This window comes from Tamandua tetradactyla, chromosome 19, assembly GCF_023851605.1.
Source record: "Tamandua tetradactyla isolate mTamTet1 chromosome 19, mTamTet1.pri, whole genome shotgun sequence".
Taxonomy (NCBI): Eukaryota; Metazoa; Chordata; class Mammalia; order Pilosa; family Myrmecophagidae; genus Tamandua; species Tamandua tetradactyla.
Genome location: NC_135345.1, coordinates 839,481 through 855,132, shown reverse-complemented (window position 1 = coordinate 855,132; position 15,652 = coordinate 839,481). Strand labels below are relative to the sequence as shown.

Below are 15,652 nucleotides of genomic sequence, written 5' to 3'. Positions count from 1 at the left end.
AATTGTGGATATTTTATTGGATTCTACTGGCTATTCTTTCAGATTTTTGTTTTCGGCTTCATTTTCTTCTTTTTTGTAGCGTATCAGGTTTTACTATTAAATTTTACTGGTTTCATAAGATGGATTACAGTTTTCCATCTTTTTATGAGTCCTGGAAAAGTTGAAATGACACCAGGATAACTTTTCTTCCAGCATGAGCTCAGATAATACAGCAGTGAACATGTGTTCCCGGAGCTCTTCTTTCTTGATTTGTTTTTAATCACCTTTCCAGCTTGTTATAGTGATATATTCATGTTTTCCCTTTAAGTTATTTCAGTGATTTATATTCACTAAAAAATTATGTATTTGCTCCAGGTTTCCAAACAGTTGCCACAGATTTGCGTCTTGTGGTATCACTGTTTTTCCAATCTCTTCTGCAGCTGGATGTCCTTTTCATTGCTCATCAGTAAAAGTCTCTAAACTTCAGCACCCACAGATTCTAACCATCAGAGGCTTGTGGGCAAGGGAGGAGATTTCTAGTTTACCTTCTTTTAGGGGAAAAGAGTGCTCTTTCTATTCGCTATGCTTCCTGCTTGTTTTCCACTTCATTACTTCTGGTTTTATCTTCATACTGTTGTCTTTCTAGCTTCTTTTCCCATTCCTTATCACTCCCTGTCTACTGCCTTGAGATGGGCACGCAGCCCCCTGCTTTCAGCCCTCTCCACGCAGCAGGTATGTGGGGGCCAGGTGAGTTGCGGACCTGCCCACCTCCTGTGACCCCGCTTCCCAGACAGCTTGTGGGTCAGACCTGACTCGTGTTTTACCTGCGGGCCCCCAGGGGTGTTTCTGGATGGGGGGTAGGTACCGGTTTATTATGTATTTTGAATACAGCAATGTAAGTTAATATATATTTTTAATCCATGGGGGCTTTCTTTGTGCTGAGCATACACGGACACACAGGGCTGGGCGAAAGGCTGTGCTTCTCCGGGCACGTGAGGCCTGGGTTCTCCTTCTGGGCCTCAGGTCGTTCCAGGCCCTTGTCCTGGATGGGGGTAGGGAGGGCCGCCCCCCCCCCCCCCCCCCCCCCGCTGAGCTCAGAGCACACAGGCCTGGGTCCTGGACGACGGCGACGAGTAAGAACCCCCAGGGGTCAGTCCCTCCACCCAAATACGCTCAACTGGAAAAACCATCAGAATCAACCCTTTAGAACTCGGAAACCTGACCAGATATTTCTGATGGCCAGGGGATGCTGGAGGTGTCTCCCAAGTGGGCGCGAACCTGTGCTGCCCGGTCCTAGGCCCTGCTGTGCTGTGGGGTGGCAGCTTGCGTAGCTGGCCAGCTGGTGCCAGGGGACGGCTGGGACCTTGTCCTCCCGAGCTGTGTATTTTGGTTGGTCTGGCGACTCCCTCAGGGACAGCACAAACACTGGCCTTTCAGCTTCCCAGACAGTGGGTAGTGTCAGAAGATTCAAACCAAAAGACACCCTTTTATTTGGAAGAAGATATTTAAAGAAATTTCTGTCAGGTCACTGCCTGACCACAGAGAAAATAGAACAGAAACTTCAGTGACAAAAGACAACAAGGAATATAGACTTTACAAAAATAACCTGGAAAAGTCACCAAGCAAATAGATGATGTCAGCCCTCAGCAAGCAGTGGTCAGCGGCCCTGTGCCCACTTTGGCAGCACATAGACGAAAATTGGAAAGACACAGAGGAGACCAGTAGGACCCCTGCACAAGGATGATATGCAGATTCATAAAACGTTCCATTAAAAAAGAAAGAAAGAAAGAAAGCCAGCAGTTCGTGGAGGCAGAATCTGATTTCTAGAGTTACCATGCTGCAGTACTCAAAATACACAGTTCTAAACAAAAACTAAAAACAAAGCATACAAAGAAACAGGAAGGTATGGCCTAGTCACAGGGAAAAAAGAAGAATTTGACATAAACTATCCTCAGGGAAACCCAGATATTGTAATTACTAGTCAAAGACATTAAATTGGCTGTCTTAAATTTGCTCATTAAGGAAACCATGGGCAAAGAATGGGAAGAAATAAAGAAAACAATGAATGAGAAAATAGGAAATGTCAGTTAAGAGGTAGAAATTATAAAAAAGTATAAAGTAGAAATTCCAGAGATGAAAAGTACAGTAGCTGAAATGGAAAATTCATTGGAGGGGTTGACCAACATCTTTGAGCTGGCAGAAGGATGAATCAGCAAATTTGAAGACAAGGTCTTTAAAATTATCCAGTTTGAAAAGCAGAAAGAAAAGAGAATGAAGAAAAATGAGCAAAATCTGAGTGACCTGTGGACCCATCAAGCAGAGAGAGGAGGCCAGAAAAAACATTTGAAAATGAATGCTCGAAAACTTCCCAAATCTAATGAAAGACGTGAATACACACATCTGAGGATCTCAACAAACTCCCAATCAGATAAACTCAAGGAGAATCACACTGAGGCGTGTCACAGCCAAACCTTCAAAACACAAAGACCAAGAGAATCTTGAAAGCAGCAAGAGAGAAGCAAGTTGTCATACAGAAGGGATCCTCAGAACTGCGGATTTCTCATCAGAACCATGGACCCGGCGGCAGGAATGGCATATTTAAAGTACTGAAAGGAAAAAAAGCCTGTCAACCAAGAATTCTGTATCCAACAAAATTATCCTTCAAGAATGAAGGAGAAATTGAGATGTTTCCAGATAAGCAAATGCGGAGGGACTTCATTACCACTAAATCTGCCCTACGAGAAACACTAAAGGGAACCTGTCTTAAGGTGGTGAAGCTGCTGAAATGCGATCTACAAGAAACGGTCTGGATTTTCACAATGGGAATGTGTTAGTTTACAAGCTGACAGTTCTAAGGCCATGGAATGTCCAAACTGAGGCATCGTCAACACTGTACCTTCTTCCTGAAGGCCGGCTGCCGGTGACCCTGGGCTCCTCTGTCTCGGCAGGGCACGCGGTGGCATGTGCTGGGCTCTCCCTCCTCTTCCAGGTTCTGCTGCTTCCAGCTTCTGGCTTCAGTGGCTTCCTCTCTGTTTCTGTGGCTTTCCTTTCAGCTTCGGGTCTTTCTCTCTGTCTTCTACCTCTAAACTCCATCCTTTGAGAAAGGGTTCAAATAAGAGGATTAAGACCCACTTGGCACAGGCCTCAGCTGAAATAAGCACCTACTCAAGAGCTCCCACCCACAATAGGTCTAACCCGCAGGAGGGGATTAGCTTTAAGAGCATGCTTTTCTGGGCGTGCATCCAGCTTCAGGCGGATATGACAGGACACTGGACAGTAACCTGAAGTCCCGCGAAGAAATAGGCAGTACTAGTAACGGTTACTACATAGGCAAATGTAAAAGCCAGTATTTTTCTGAATATATGTTATTTTCACAAAAAGGAAAAAAAAGTCAATTGTGATGATAAATGCACAGCTGTGGGATGAAAAAAATTAATGTATTCATGCACTGCATTAAAGAATAAAGAATTTTTTTTAAAACCAGTGTTGTACTTTTGTTTTGTAACTTCTCTTTTTTCCCCTATATGATTAAAAAGGCAAATGCATAAAACAGTAATTTTAAATCTTTATCAGTGGACACAGTGTGTAAAATGTAATCTGAGATAATAAGATAAAAAGGAGGGACAAGGCGGTACAACGGTGGCTCAGTGGCAGAATTCTTGCCTGCGTGCCGGAGACCGGGGTTTGATTCCCAGAGCCTGCCCATGAGAAAAAAAAGGAGGGACAGAGATATACAGGTGTGGAATGTATTATAATATTGAAACTAAGTTGTACTCTTCACGCCAGGTTGTTATAAATTTAGATATCAACTGCATCCCCAAGGCAACCACTAAGAAAATATATGGAAAAATATATAGAAAAGGAATAAAGAAAGGGATCAAAAGAGCACACAATAAAAATATCAACTGAATTCAAAATAGATCGGAAATGAAATTGAGGAACACCAAAAAAAACCCATGTAAAACATACAGAGAATGGCTAAATGGGGAAGTCTTTCCTTATCAGTGATTACTTTACATGTAAATGGTTAAGCTCTTTAATTAAAAGCCAGAGATTGGCAGAATGGATTAAAACAAAAGGAAACAAAATAAACATGGTGCATCTATACGCGTCTATGAGAGATTACCTTAGATTCAAAGACAGAATGAGGTTGAGAGTAAGAGGCTGGGCAGAGAAAATTCATGCAGACAGTGGTCAGGAGAAAGCTGGGGTGACTGTGCGGTGGGTACAGGAAATGTTAACGTCAGAGGCAGCTGGGGGGAGGCGAGCCGCGACTCTTCCGTTTCTTCAGCTCCTCTGTAGGTCTAAAATTATGTCAGAAGCAAAGTTCAAAAAGGCTGTCTCCTGATGGTATTTTGTTATAATCTTATTAAACATCAATAATATATTATTATATCATATGATGTTTAATTATATAGGGGAAAAGAGAAGTTACACTGGTTTTTAAGAAATTCTTTACTCTTTATTGCAATGCATGAATACGTTTTATTTTTTTATCCCATAGCTGTGCATTTATCATCACAATTGACTTTTTTTCCTTTTTGTGAAAAATAATTTATATTCAGGAAAATACTGGCTTTTACATTTGCCTATGTAGTAACCGTTACCAGTACTCCTTGTTTCTTTGCGGAACTTCAGGTTACTGTCCAGTGTCCTGTCATATCCGCCTGAAGCTGAACGCAACCCCAGAAGAGCATGTTCTGGGAAGAAGGCGTGGGGCGTGGCAGCCCCCGCACCTGGCGCTGCGTGGGGAGAAGGGCCGTCTCCCCCTCGCCTCCAGCCTGGCCGGCTCCCCCCGCCACCTCACGCGGCCGCAGCAGCCCTGAGCCCGCACCCGAGGGCTGAGGGGTGCAAGGCCACCGGCCGCCAAGACCCTGCCCTGCCGTCCTTAGGGGCCGTCGGGGCAGCGCCCAGCTGAGCGCGTTCATTCAGTTTAGGGGGCCAGGGGAGGGCTGGTCGTTTCCTTCAGTGTGAAGGACGAGTCTCCCTCCCCATGCTCTCAGCACTCCCTGGAGAATTCCGAGGCGAGGAAGCCAGTCATTGCACAGCACAAAGGAGGACAGCAGACCCAGGGGCTGGAAGCCCTCTGCCACGGGGGTGGGGGGCTCCACCCAGGCCCCAGGCTGGGCCGAGGGGCTGAATCTGCCCCAGGCCCCCCTCCCTGGGGTGTCTGGGGCCCGGGCTGCAGGCCATGCAACTCCCAGGCACCCCCTGGATCCAGGCACGTGACACCCAGCAGCGAGACCCAAGTAGCTCCCCACTGGGACCAACAGGGTGGCCCTGGGCAGGGAGGCCACGGGTGGGCGGCGTGAGCCTCGCATCTCTGCGGGGTGCCTGGAGCTCCGGGGGGCCTCTGGGTGTCTGCAGGGTGGGACCTCGTCTCCCTCTGCAGCAGGAACCACGAAGTGAGGAAGGAGTGCGGACCCCCTTGTCCTGGTGGGGGGCCGTCCGCCCCTCAGAGAGCTCAAGAGGGGCCCCGTCCCGCCTGCCGAGGGGCAAAGGTCTGGGCTCTGGGGCCAGGCCGGGCTGAGGCCGCTGGGCTGGGCAGGCAGGTGGAGGACGAGCTGACAGCCAGGTGGGACCACCGCCAGGCAGAGCAGATGCTGCCCCACGTTCCCATGGGCGGCAGGAGGTCAACCAGCCCAGGAGGCTGCAGCCTGGGCGCTGCTTGCTCACACTTTCCGGGCTGGGACGCACGTCCTGGGGGCAGGGGGGCCGACGGGCTGGCCCTGGTCTCCAGGTCGTAGGAGGCCTCACTGGGCTGGGCTGGGCTGGCGGTGCCATCTGCGCTGCCCCACCCGGCCTTGGGGACACGGGGATCCCGGGGAGGGGGAAGGGCCAGGCACCCAGGGCCACAACCCCCTAGCCTGGAGGGAAAACCTGCCGTGGGCTGGCTCTAGAAGTGGGTGTCCCTGCAGGGCCTGGGCTCAGCTGGGGGGTGTCAGAGGAGACGTGGGCACTGCCCCCTCCTTGGGTACTCCAGCTCTGACTCTGAGCTGGGCGACCACTGCAGAGGCCCAAGGCAGGAGAGTTTTCCAGAAACGCCCCCAAGACTGCTGGCCCCTCAGGGGCTTCCACCACCTTGCCAGGCCCCCTCCAAGGGGTCTGTGTCCTTGCGCCTGAGCTGGGCTGGCCTTGAGACACAAAGTGCGAGGCCACTGGGAGAGGCGGTGTGGCCGCCTCCTGGCACACCTGCCCCCAGGCACACCCGCCGCCGCCCCGGGAGGGCCCAGGCCATGGGGAAGCCATAGCAGGTGGCCCCGCCCCAGCTCTCCCCTCTGTACCCCCCCAGCAGTGAAGCAGGAGCCCAGGCCGCTGAGCCCGGTGCCAAGTGTAGACTCAACAGCAAGGCCCCATCGGTTAGGAGGCCTTTCCTTCTGGGGATGCGGCCACAGAGACGGGAAGAGATCCCCGGGCCCTGGGTGCTGCACTGGGGGCTTCTATGGGACCAGATGGGGGGTCAGGAGGTCCACGTGAGCATAAGAGCTCGGGGATTTGCCGGGCATCTGGCAGCCTCGGTCTTGCTACCCACAAAGAGGGGCCCTCCAGCACCTCCAAGGGTGCTCAGAGCTGCCTGAGCCTGCCGTGGACAGCGTGCTGCTCTGTGCCCCAGGCTGCCGCTGCGGCATCAGCCCTGGGACATCCCCTTGGACTCCGCCTCCCTCCCCCGGGGGGACCCCTTCTCCAGGTCCATTGATCTCTGGATTTCCTCATCGTCAATCATTCTGGGGAACCAGCATGCTTCTGGATCTGCAGACCGAGGGTTTCCTTTAGGGAACCTTTGCTTCTCTTGGGCATTTCCATTTGTTTTCTTCTCCCGCAGGTGGCCCGTCTGTTCATTCCGTGGCCTGCTTGTCAGCTGCCCGCTCGTCCTCATGGTCCTTTGAAGCCTCTCCTCCACTCTCCCACCAGATACCACGCTGTGCAGGTACAGAGGTGAGCAGGCGTGCAGGTGAGCACTCTGCAGGTGTGCAGTCTGCAGGTGAGCAGGTGTGCAGGTGTGCGGTCTGCAGGTGTGCAGGTGAGCAGTCTGCAGGTGTGCAGGTATGCGGTCTGCAGGTGAGCACTCTGCAGGTGTGCAGTCTGCAGGTGAATTGGTGTGCAGGTGAGCAGTCTGCAGGTGTGCAGGTGTGCAGTCTGCAGGTGAGCAGGTGTGCAGGTGTGCGGTCTGCAGGTCTGTAGGTGTGCAGTCTCTGCGTGGCCTGGCTTGTGCATGGCACCCCGAGCCCTCGCCAGCGCAGTGCCCAGAAGAGCGTGAGTGCTCAAGTCTCCTGTCCACAGCCCACCTTGTCCCGGCTGGGCCTGTCCTGTGTCCCTGCCGCCTCTGCCTGGGCTGCACGTCTGAAGACCCTGTGCTCGTTGCACCTTCCTGAGGAGGGGGCAGGCGTGGGCTCACCCGGGTCCCTAGTGCCTCACTCCTGGCTTTGTGCCCTTGGCTGCGTGGCCAGCTTCTCTGTACCTCAGTTTCCTCATTGTGAAATAGGATTAAAACTACATATGGGATTTTGTGAGAAAGGAATGAGCTGATAATCTGAAAACCCCTCCGAATAGCACCTGGCAAATAGAAAATACTCCATCTCAGCTGACCCAGAGGCTGGCGGAGCTGTGGAGACAAATGTCCAGTGGGGGGGGCAGGGGGCACCTGTGGCCACCCACCTCCCAGGGGATCTGGGCGCCTCACCTGCTCCCAGTGCGTGACCCGCAGCTGACCCGCTGAGGGCATTTGGCTTCAACAGGCCTGTCCCAGGCAGTGCCCCACCTGCCCGGTACAGCCCAGCGACCCTCCCTCCCTGAGCTGAAGGAGGGGCGTGTCCTCTGCCTGGCCCCGCCTTCCTCACACCCCAAGACCATCTCCGGCTGGGAGCGGTGACGCAGCGCGTGGGTCTGTGCAGCCACCGCGTGAGCCGGCCCCACCCACACGCCTGCCCTCCCCTCCGTTCAGGCCTGGGGGACGAGGCCGAGGCCGAGCAGAGCCCCGCGCCCCACGTGTGTCCGCCGCTGCGCTCGCCACCTCGGCAGCCCGGCTCAGGGCTCCCTGCCCTGGCCTCTCCCCTGCCGGCCGTCGGTGGGTGGAGAGGGCACGGGACTCCGGGCTGGGTGTCCGGGAGAGGCGAGGGGCCCGCAGGGAGGGAAGGGCCCCCGAGGGGACATCCCGAGGGGCAGCATGTCCAGGGCAGGTGGCCTGGCCTGCAAGCTGCTGGGCTCGGCCAGTCCCGGGGACAGCCATGCCTGTTTTCCCCGGGGACACGTCGGGGTCCTGGGGTCCGACCCTCCCTCCTTCTGCTGCCTGGTGCTCTAGGGTCGCTCAGACGCGGGTCGGCCTCTCCTGTGGGTAGTCAAGGGACGGGATGGGCGAGTCACGAGCCAGAGGCGGCCGCGCTGGGCCCCGAGCAGGACTGTGGAGGCAGCCGGAGGCTCCCCGCCCCCACCCGTGGGCCTCGCGTGGCTCCGGGGAGCCCGGCCCCCCGCCTTGTCACCCACGAGCCATCTCCGAGGGCCCCAGTCAAGGTGGACCCTCCGCCCTGGCCACACCTCCTGCCACCCCCCTCCCGTCCCCCCTTCCCCCCCCCCCCCGCGAGCCCCGCAAAAGAACTACAAATCCATCCAAAAAGGAGGGAACCCAGTTTTTCTAATGAGCGGGAAATCGGAGACGTTTTCCAGAAGGCCAACGAAATTGTGAAAACGCGCTCAAGCTGACTGAGCCCCGGGGGGTGCGGGGGAAAGATGTGGGGGCGCCCGCCCCCTAGAAGCGCCCCCAGGGCAGGATGCGCCGGCCGCCGAGGCTGGGGCCGCTGCCATGCCGCCCACGCGCGGGGCGGCCACCCCACAGGCCCTTCTCGAAGGTCCCCCCCACCGCGCGGTGGCCCAGGCCGGAGCCCGCCCGCGGACGGGCAGCCTCGTGGACAGGCGTCAGGAGCGCATCTGTCAGGCGCGCAGGGGCTTGGCGAGGCTCCGTCTCCTGGTCTGGGTCCTGGATTCGCTGGCGGGTTCGGTTTCTTCAGACTCACCGACCTGCGCACCGCCGGGGTGCGCTTTCCCAGGGCGTGTCTGTCGCTGAGGCGCCTCTTGTTCATCAGCCGAAGCACACGTGCCCCGCTGCCCCTTCTCCGGCCGGCTCCACTGCAAGCCCTCCTGGGGAGAGCCAGGCCCCCGCAGACCACGGGCAGCGCTGGGACTCTTCTGAGGGTCACCTCTGGTCCTGGCCACCAGACCATCGTTTCTTGGGTCAGGCTCTGTCCTGGGGGTGGCATCTGTCCAGCTGGGGTGGCACACAAACTTTTAGACAACTCCAGTGCCAGAGTGGCCAGCAGCTGACCCACAGATGTCCTGCTCGGCCCACCCACACACAGGAAGGAGGGGCACCAAGGATCCCCTGAAGCTGGGTTTGGGGCTCACCTTGGGTCTCTTTTGTGTTAATTTTTTTTTTTTAGGAGGAGGAATTTATTAAGTTGCAACTTTACAGTTCCAAGCCTATGAAATTGTCCAAATTAAAGCAAGTCTGTAGAAATGTCCAAATTAAGGCACCAATAAGAGGTAACCTTCACTCAAAAAAGGCCGATGAAGTTCAGGGTTTCTTGCTCGTCTGGAAAGTCACATGGCGAACATGATGACGTCTGCTGGCTTCCTCTCCAGGCTTCTTGTTTCATGAAGGTCTCCAGGAGGCGTCTTACCTCTTGGTTTCCAGGACCTCTGGTGGCCTGGGCTCTGGCTCTCTTTATTCTATTAAGGGACTCTCTCCAAAATGCTTCCTCTTTTAAAGGATTCCGGTAAACTAGTCAAGGCCCATGTGGAGTGGGTGGGGTCACAGCTCCCTCTATTCAGAAGTTAATACCCACAATTGGGCGAGTCACATCTCCATGGAAATAATCTGATCATGTTTCTGACGTACAGAAGTGAATAGGGCTTAAAAGAAACGGTTGCTCCCACAAGATTGATTAGGATTAAAACATGGCTTTTCTAGGGCACATAAATCCTTTCAAACTGGCACGGGTTGTTTGTCTTTTCATTGGCAAGTTGAAGAATCTATATATTCTGGATACTAAACCCTAATCTGATATGTGGTTTCCAAATATTGTCTCCCTTTGCAAAGGCTGCCTTTTTACTTTCTTTTTTTTTCATTAATAAAAAAATTAACAACAAACAAACAAAACAATAAGATAGCATTCCATTTTACCCTTTTTACTTTCTTGACAAAGTTCTTTAACACACAAAAGTGTTTAATTTTGAGGAGTTCCCATTTATCTATTTCTTTCTTCAGTGCTCATGCTTTGGGTGCAAGGTCTAGGAAACCCCTCCTATTACAAGTTTTATGAGCTATTTCCCTACATTTTCTTCTAAAAGTTTAATGGTCTTAGCTCCAATGCTTAGGACTTTGGTCCATTTGAGTTAATTTTTTGTTTAGACTGCGAGATATGGATCGTCTTTCATTCTTTTGAGTCTGGATATCCAGTTCTCCAAGCAGTGCTTACTGAAGAGGCTGCTTGTCCCACGTGGGTTGGTGTGACCACCTCATCAAAGATCAATTGTCCACAGATGAGAGGGTCTATGTTTGAATACTATTTGATTCCAATGGTCAGTATATCCATCTTTATGCCAGTACCATGCTGTTTTGACCACTGTGGCTTCATAATATGCTTTTTATTTCATTTTTTAAAAAATTTATGACACATAACCACATACAAATACAAACATTCTTACCATACGATCATTCCATTCTTGTTATATAATCAATAACTCACAATCTCTTCACATCGTTGTATATTCATCATCATGATCATTTCTTAGAATATTTGCATCAATTCAGAAAAAGAAATAAAAGGAAAACAGAAAAAATCATATGTACCATACCCCTTACCCTTCCCTTTCATTGATCATTAGCATTTCAATCTACTAACTTTATTTTAACATTTGTCCCCCCTATTATTTATTTATTTTTATCCGGATGTTTTACTCATCTATTGATAAGGTAGATAAAAAGAGCATCAGACACAAGGTTTTCACAACCACACAGTCACATTGAGAAAGCTATATCATTATACAATCATTATCAAGAAACATGGCTACTGGAACACAGCTGTACATTTTCAGGCAGTTCCTTCCAGCCTCTCCATTACATCTTGACTAACAAGGTGATATCTATTTAATGCATAAGAATAACCTCCAGGATAACCTCTCGACTCTGTTTGGAACCTCTCAGCAATTGACTGTTTATTTTGTCTCATTTCTCTCTTCCCCCTTTTGGTCTAGAAGGTTTTCTCAATCCCTTGATGCTGAGTCTCAGCTCATTCTAGGATTTCTGTCCCATGTTGCCGTGAAGGTCCACACCCCTGGGAGTCATGTCCCACGCAGAGAGGGGGAGGGTGGTGAGTTTGCTTGTTGTGTTGGCTGGAGAGAGAGGCCACATCTGAGCAACAAAAGAGGTTCTCTTGGGGGTGACTCTTAGGCCTAATTTTAAGTAGGCTTAACCTATCCTTTATGGGGTTAAGTTTCATATAAACAACCCCCAAGATTGAGGGCTCAGCCTATTGCTTTGGTTGTCCCCACTGCTTGTGAGAATATCAAGAATTCTCCACATGGGGAAGTTGAATTTTCCCCTTTCTCAGCATTCCCCCAAGGGGACTTTGCAAATACTTTTTTATTCATTGTTCAAATGACTTGGATTTATCGGGGCATCACTCTGGACAAACCCACAAGATCTCATGCCCTACTCAAGTTTCCAGTACTATGGTGTTCGATTAAGCTGTCTACATAAGTTATATTAGGAAATGCACTAGTCAAAATATAAATTTTGTACCAAATAAACATTTTTTTGCTTTAGTCTTACACATGTTAAAGTTTTAAAATATTAATTACCATCTATTTTCAGCACCCTGCAGTAATGACATTCCTTTGTTCTTCCTCATGCAGAAACATTTTTAAATTTGTACATTTAGTCACTATCATTATACACTCTAGGCATTCCTAGATTATACCATCTCAGTCTTTATCATCTATCCTTCCTTTTGATTTCATTTATGCCCCCAGACCTCCTCCCTCTATCTTTCTCACATTCAGCATCATTCAGTGTTCTAACATAATTGTATTACAGTTAGGTAGTATTGCGCTATCCATTTCTGAGTTTTTATATTCAGTCCTGTTGCACAATCTGTATCCCTTCAGCTCCAATTTCCCAATATCTTACCCTATTTCTATCTCCTGATGGTCTCTGTTACCCCTTTCGTGTTAACTTTTGTATACATGTGGATCAGTCAGGGCTCTGCAGAGAAACAGAACAGTAGAATGCGTATACCCCATGTGTGTGTGCGTGTGTGTGGGTGTGTGTGCGTGTGTGTGGGTGTGTGGAGGGAGAGAGTTTGCCCGAAGCAATCAGTTTCTGCAGCAGCAGAGGTTGGAAGGTCCAAGCTCCATCAGGCTGGCTGGGCAGCTGGAAACCCTGAGGCAGGAGCAGACGCCACAGCCAGTCTCGAGGCAGAATTTCTTCAACTTCTGGGAAACCTCCGTCTAGTTGTTAAGGCCTTTTGGTTGATTAGAAATTATCAAGGATAATTGCCTTTACTTAAAGTCAACTGACTGTAGATATTAATCACATCTACAAAATACGTCACAGCCACACCTGAATCAGCGTTTGACTGAAAAATTGAGCATGTGGCTGGCCGAGTAGGCACGTGAAGCCATCAGAGGAGGGGGGCAGGGGTGCAGGTTCTCTCTTTTACATGTGGCAACCCGGGTGTCCCAGGACTGTTGGTCGAAAGGACCATTCTTTCCCCGTTGGCTCATCCTGACACCGTGATGAGCATCAACTAACCAAAGACGGGCGGATTTATTTCTGGACTCTCGACTCCATTCCATCAATGCTTATCTTCACCATCGCACCATGCAGGCTTGGTTGGAAGCTGGGAAGTGTGGGGCCTCCAACCTTGTTCTTTTCAGTTCATTTTAGCTATTTGGGGTCCTTTAAAATTCCATGTGAGTATTAGGACCAGCTTCTTCATTTCTGCCAAAGACAGAAAAGGAGTTGCAGTTTTGACAGGGCTTGCTAGGACCTCCAGGTCAGTCCGAATGGCCGCTCTAATGGAGATCTCCTTGGGCGTCTGGCTCGCTTCTCCCTCTGCTTCCGAGAACCTCCCTTTGTTTTCCACCAGCTCCGGTGTGATGCATCTTGGTGTGGGTCTCTGAGTTCATCCTACTTGGAATTCATCGAGCCTCTTAGATGTGCAGATTAATGTTTTTATCAAACCAGGAAGTTCCTGCCATTGTTTCTTCAAATATTTTTTCCCTCTTCTCTTCTGGGACTTCAGTTATGCATAGTCGGTCTGCTCAGGGGCCTCGCAGGTCTCAGAGGCTCTGCGAGTTTCCTGTCATTATTTTTTCTGTTCTCTAATTGACCTACTTATGGTTCACTGTTTCTTTATTCTGTCTGCTTTCTAATCCGCGCCGAAGACCTTTTAGTGAATTTTTCATCTCAGTTACTGTACTTTGCAACTTCACTCTATTTGGTTCTTTTAAAAACTATATATATATATAATTTTTATTCTTTTTTGATGTTCTACATTTGGTGAGGCATCATTCTCAAACTCTTCTTTAGTTCTTTAGACATGGTTTCCTATCGTTCTTTGATCATATTTAGAATAGCTTTTTAATCGTTATCATTTAGTAAACCCAGCGTCTGGCCTCCTCAGGGGCAGTTTCTACTGATGGCTTCACAGCCCCCCGCCACCGTGTATGACCACACTTTCTAGTTTCATTGCATGCTTCATATTTTTTTGCTAAATAAGTAATATAATTTGGCATCTCTGGAAATCAGATTCTCCCTCTTCCCATGGTTTTTCACTGCTGCCGCTTGCTGTAGCAATCAGGGGCTTGGGGGTTTGGTCTCTGAATTAATTTCATAAAGCCTGAACACCCATTGCCATGCGTGGCCACTGAAGTCTCTGCCCGTTTAACTTGTCGGCCCATCAGTGACTGACAGCTTTCCTCAGGCCTGGGGCCTGCGTGCCTCCCTCCCAGAGGGCTCTGTGTGCGGGGGTTTCCCATAGCCAGCCAGGCCACCGCCGCCGCCGCCTCCAGTTCCCAAGTGCGCTCAGCACCCACCCCCCCACCCCCCAGAGGGCACTGCGGGTCTCTCGGGCCCTGCTGGCAGGTGGCGTTCCAGAGCCACAGGGCTTTTCAGAGACCTCAGTTCCGCCCGTCTTCCACTCTTCCCTGGAGGAATTCTGCTTCGTCTGTGGATGGTCCAACTGTTGCCACTGCTCCAGGCGCCTTTGCAACTGGCCAGTCGAGTGTGCCCGTCTTCAGCAGGGGCTCCCGGACTCTGGGCAGGTACAGACGGCCTTGCACAGGGGTCTTCCGGGGAAGGTCAGGGAAGGCCGCTGTTCTGGTTTGCTAGCTGCTAGTGCAATATACCAGAAACAGAACGGCTTTTAAAAAAGGGGAATTTAATGAGTTGCTAGTTTACCGTTCTAAGGCCGAGAAAATGTCCCAATTACAACAAGTCTATAGAAATGTCCAATCAAAGGCATCCGGGGAAAGATACCTTGGTTCAAGAAGGCTGATGAAGTTCAAGGTTTCTCTCTCAAGTGAGAAGGCACATGGCGAACACAGTCAGGGCTTCTCTCTCAGCCGGAAGGGCACATGGTGAACACGGTCAGAGTTTCTCTCTCATCTGGAAGGGCACATGGCGAACATGGCATCATCTGCTAATGTTCTCTCCTGGCTTCCTGTTTCATGAAGCTCCCCGGGAGGCGTTTTCCTTCTTCATCTCCAAAGGTCTCTGGCTGGTGGACTCTGCTTCTCATGGCTATGTCATTCTGCTCTCTCTGAATCTCTTGCTTTCTCCAAAATGTTTCCTCTTTTATAGGATTCCAGTAAACCAGTCAAGACCCACCCAAATGGGTGGAGACATGTTGTCACCTAATCCAGTTTAACAACCACTCTCGATTGGGTTACATCTCCAGGGAGATGATCTGATTACAGTTTCAAATAGACAGTATTGAATAAGGATTATTCTGCCTGTATGAAATAGGATTTTGATTAAAACATGGCTTTTCTAGGGGACATACATCCTTTCAAACCAGCGCAGCTGCCTTCTGCAGTGAGGCTTTGAGTGGCTCCGTTGTGCTGGCCCTGCCCGTGATGGGCTGGGGGCTTCTCCTGGAATGATGGCTCTTATCGTTCAAAACCACTGGAGCTGGAGCGCTGAGGGCGGGCCAGGGCAAGTTAAAATGCCACAAATCTTTCTACTCTTACAAAGATTTAGCCAAAGTCAGTTGTATTAGCTCTTCCTCTATTGCTTCAACTCTTCAGTTGAATTTCCATAGTGCCGGAAAGGTTGATCCTGACCATTTTTGCCAGTTTTCTCGTTGCTTCTATGGAGGAGAGGGTTTTAGAGGTCCTTCATTTTCAGTGATGTCCTGGAGTCTGAATCTGAACAGAAACAAACCAAGAAAAAGACATTATGGCAAATGCTGGTGGAAACACGCAGCCCTGTGCTTGCAGGAGTCGGCCTGTGGCACGGGGGCAGCTGTGGGGCTCACCAGCTGTGGCCTGGCCTCCTCGCTAAGTTCCAGGGGAGCCATGGGGGGCCTGTTGAGAGCAGCATGTTTGCTGACCTTCCCGGACACCATGCCAGGGGCAGGGGTCACCCCACAGAGGGCGACAGCCAGGCCAGGTCTTC

At 50.7% G+C, this 15,652-nt stretch overlaps 1 non-coding gene across 1 annotated transcript; it reads left to right on the top strand.

Annotated features, from left to right (window-relative positions):
- The first annotated feature begins 1,647 nt into the window (after positions 1-1,647).
- LOC143663768 (U6 spliceosomal RNA) lies at positions 1,648-1,754 on the top strand. The gene has a single exon (XR_013166153.1). It is a non-coding gene; the product is annotated as a U6 spliceosomal RNA (small nuclear RNA).
- Positions 1,755-15,652: the final 13,898 nt, after the last annotated feature.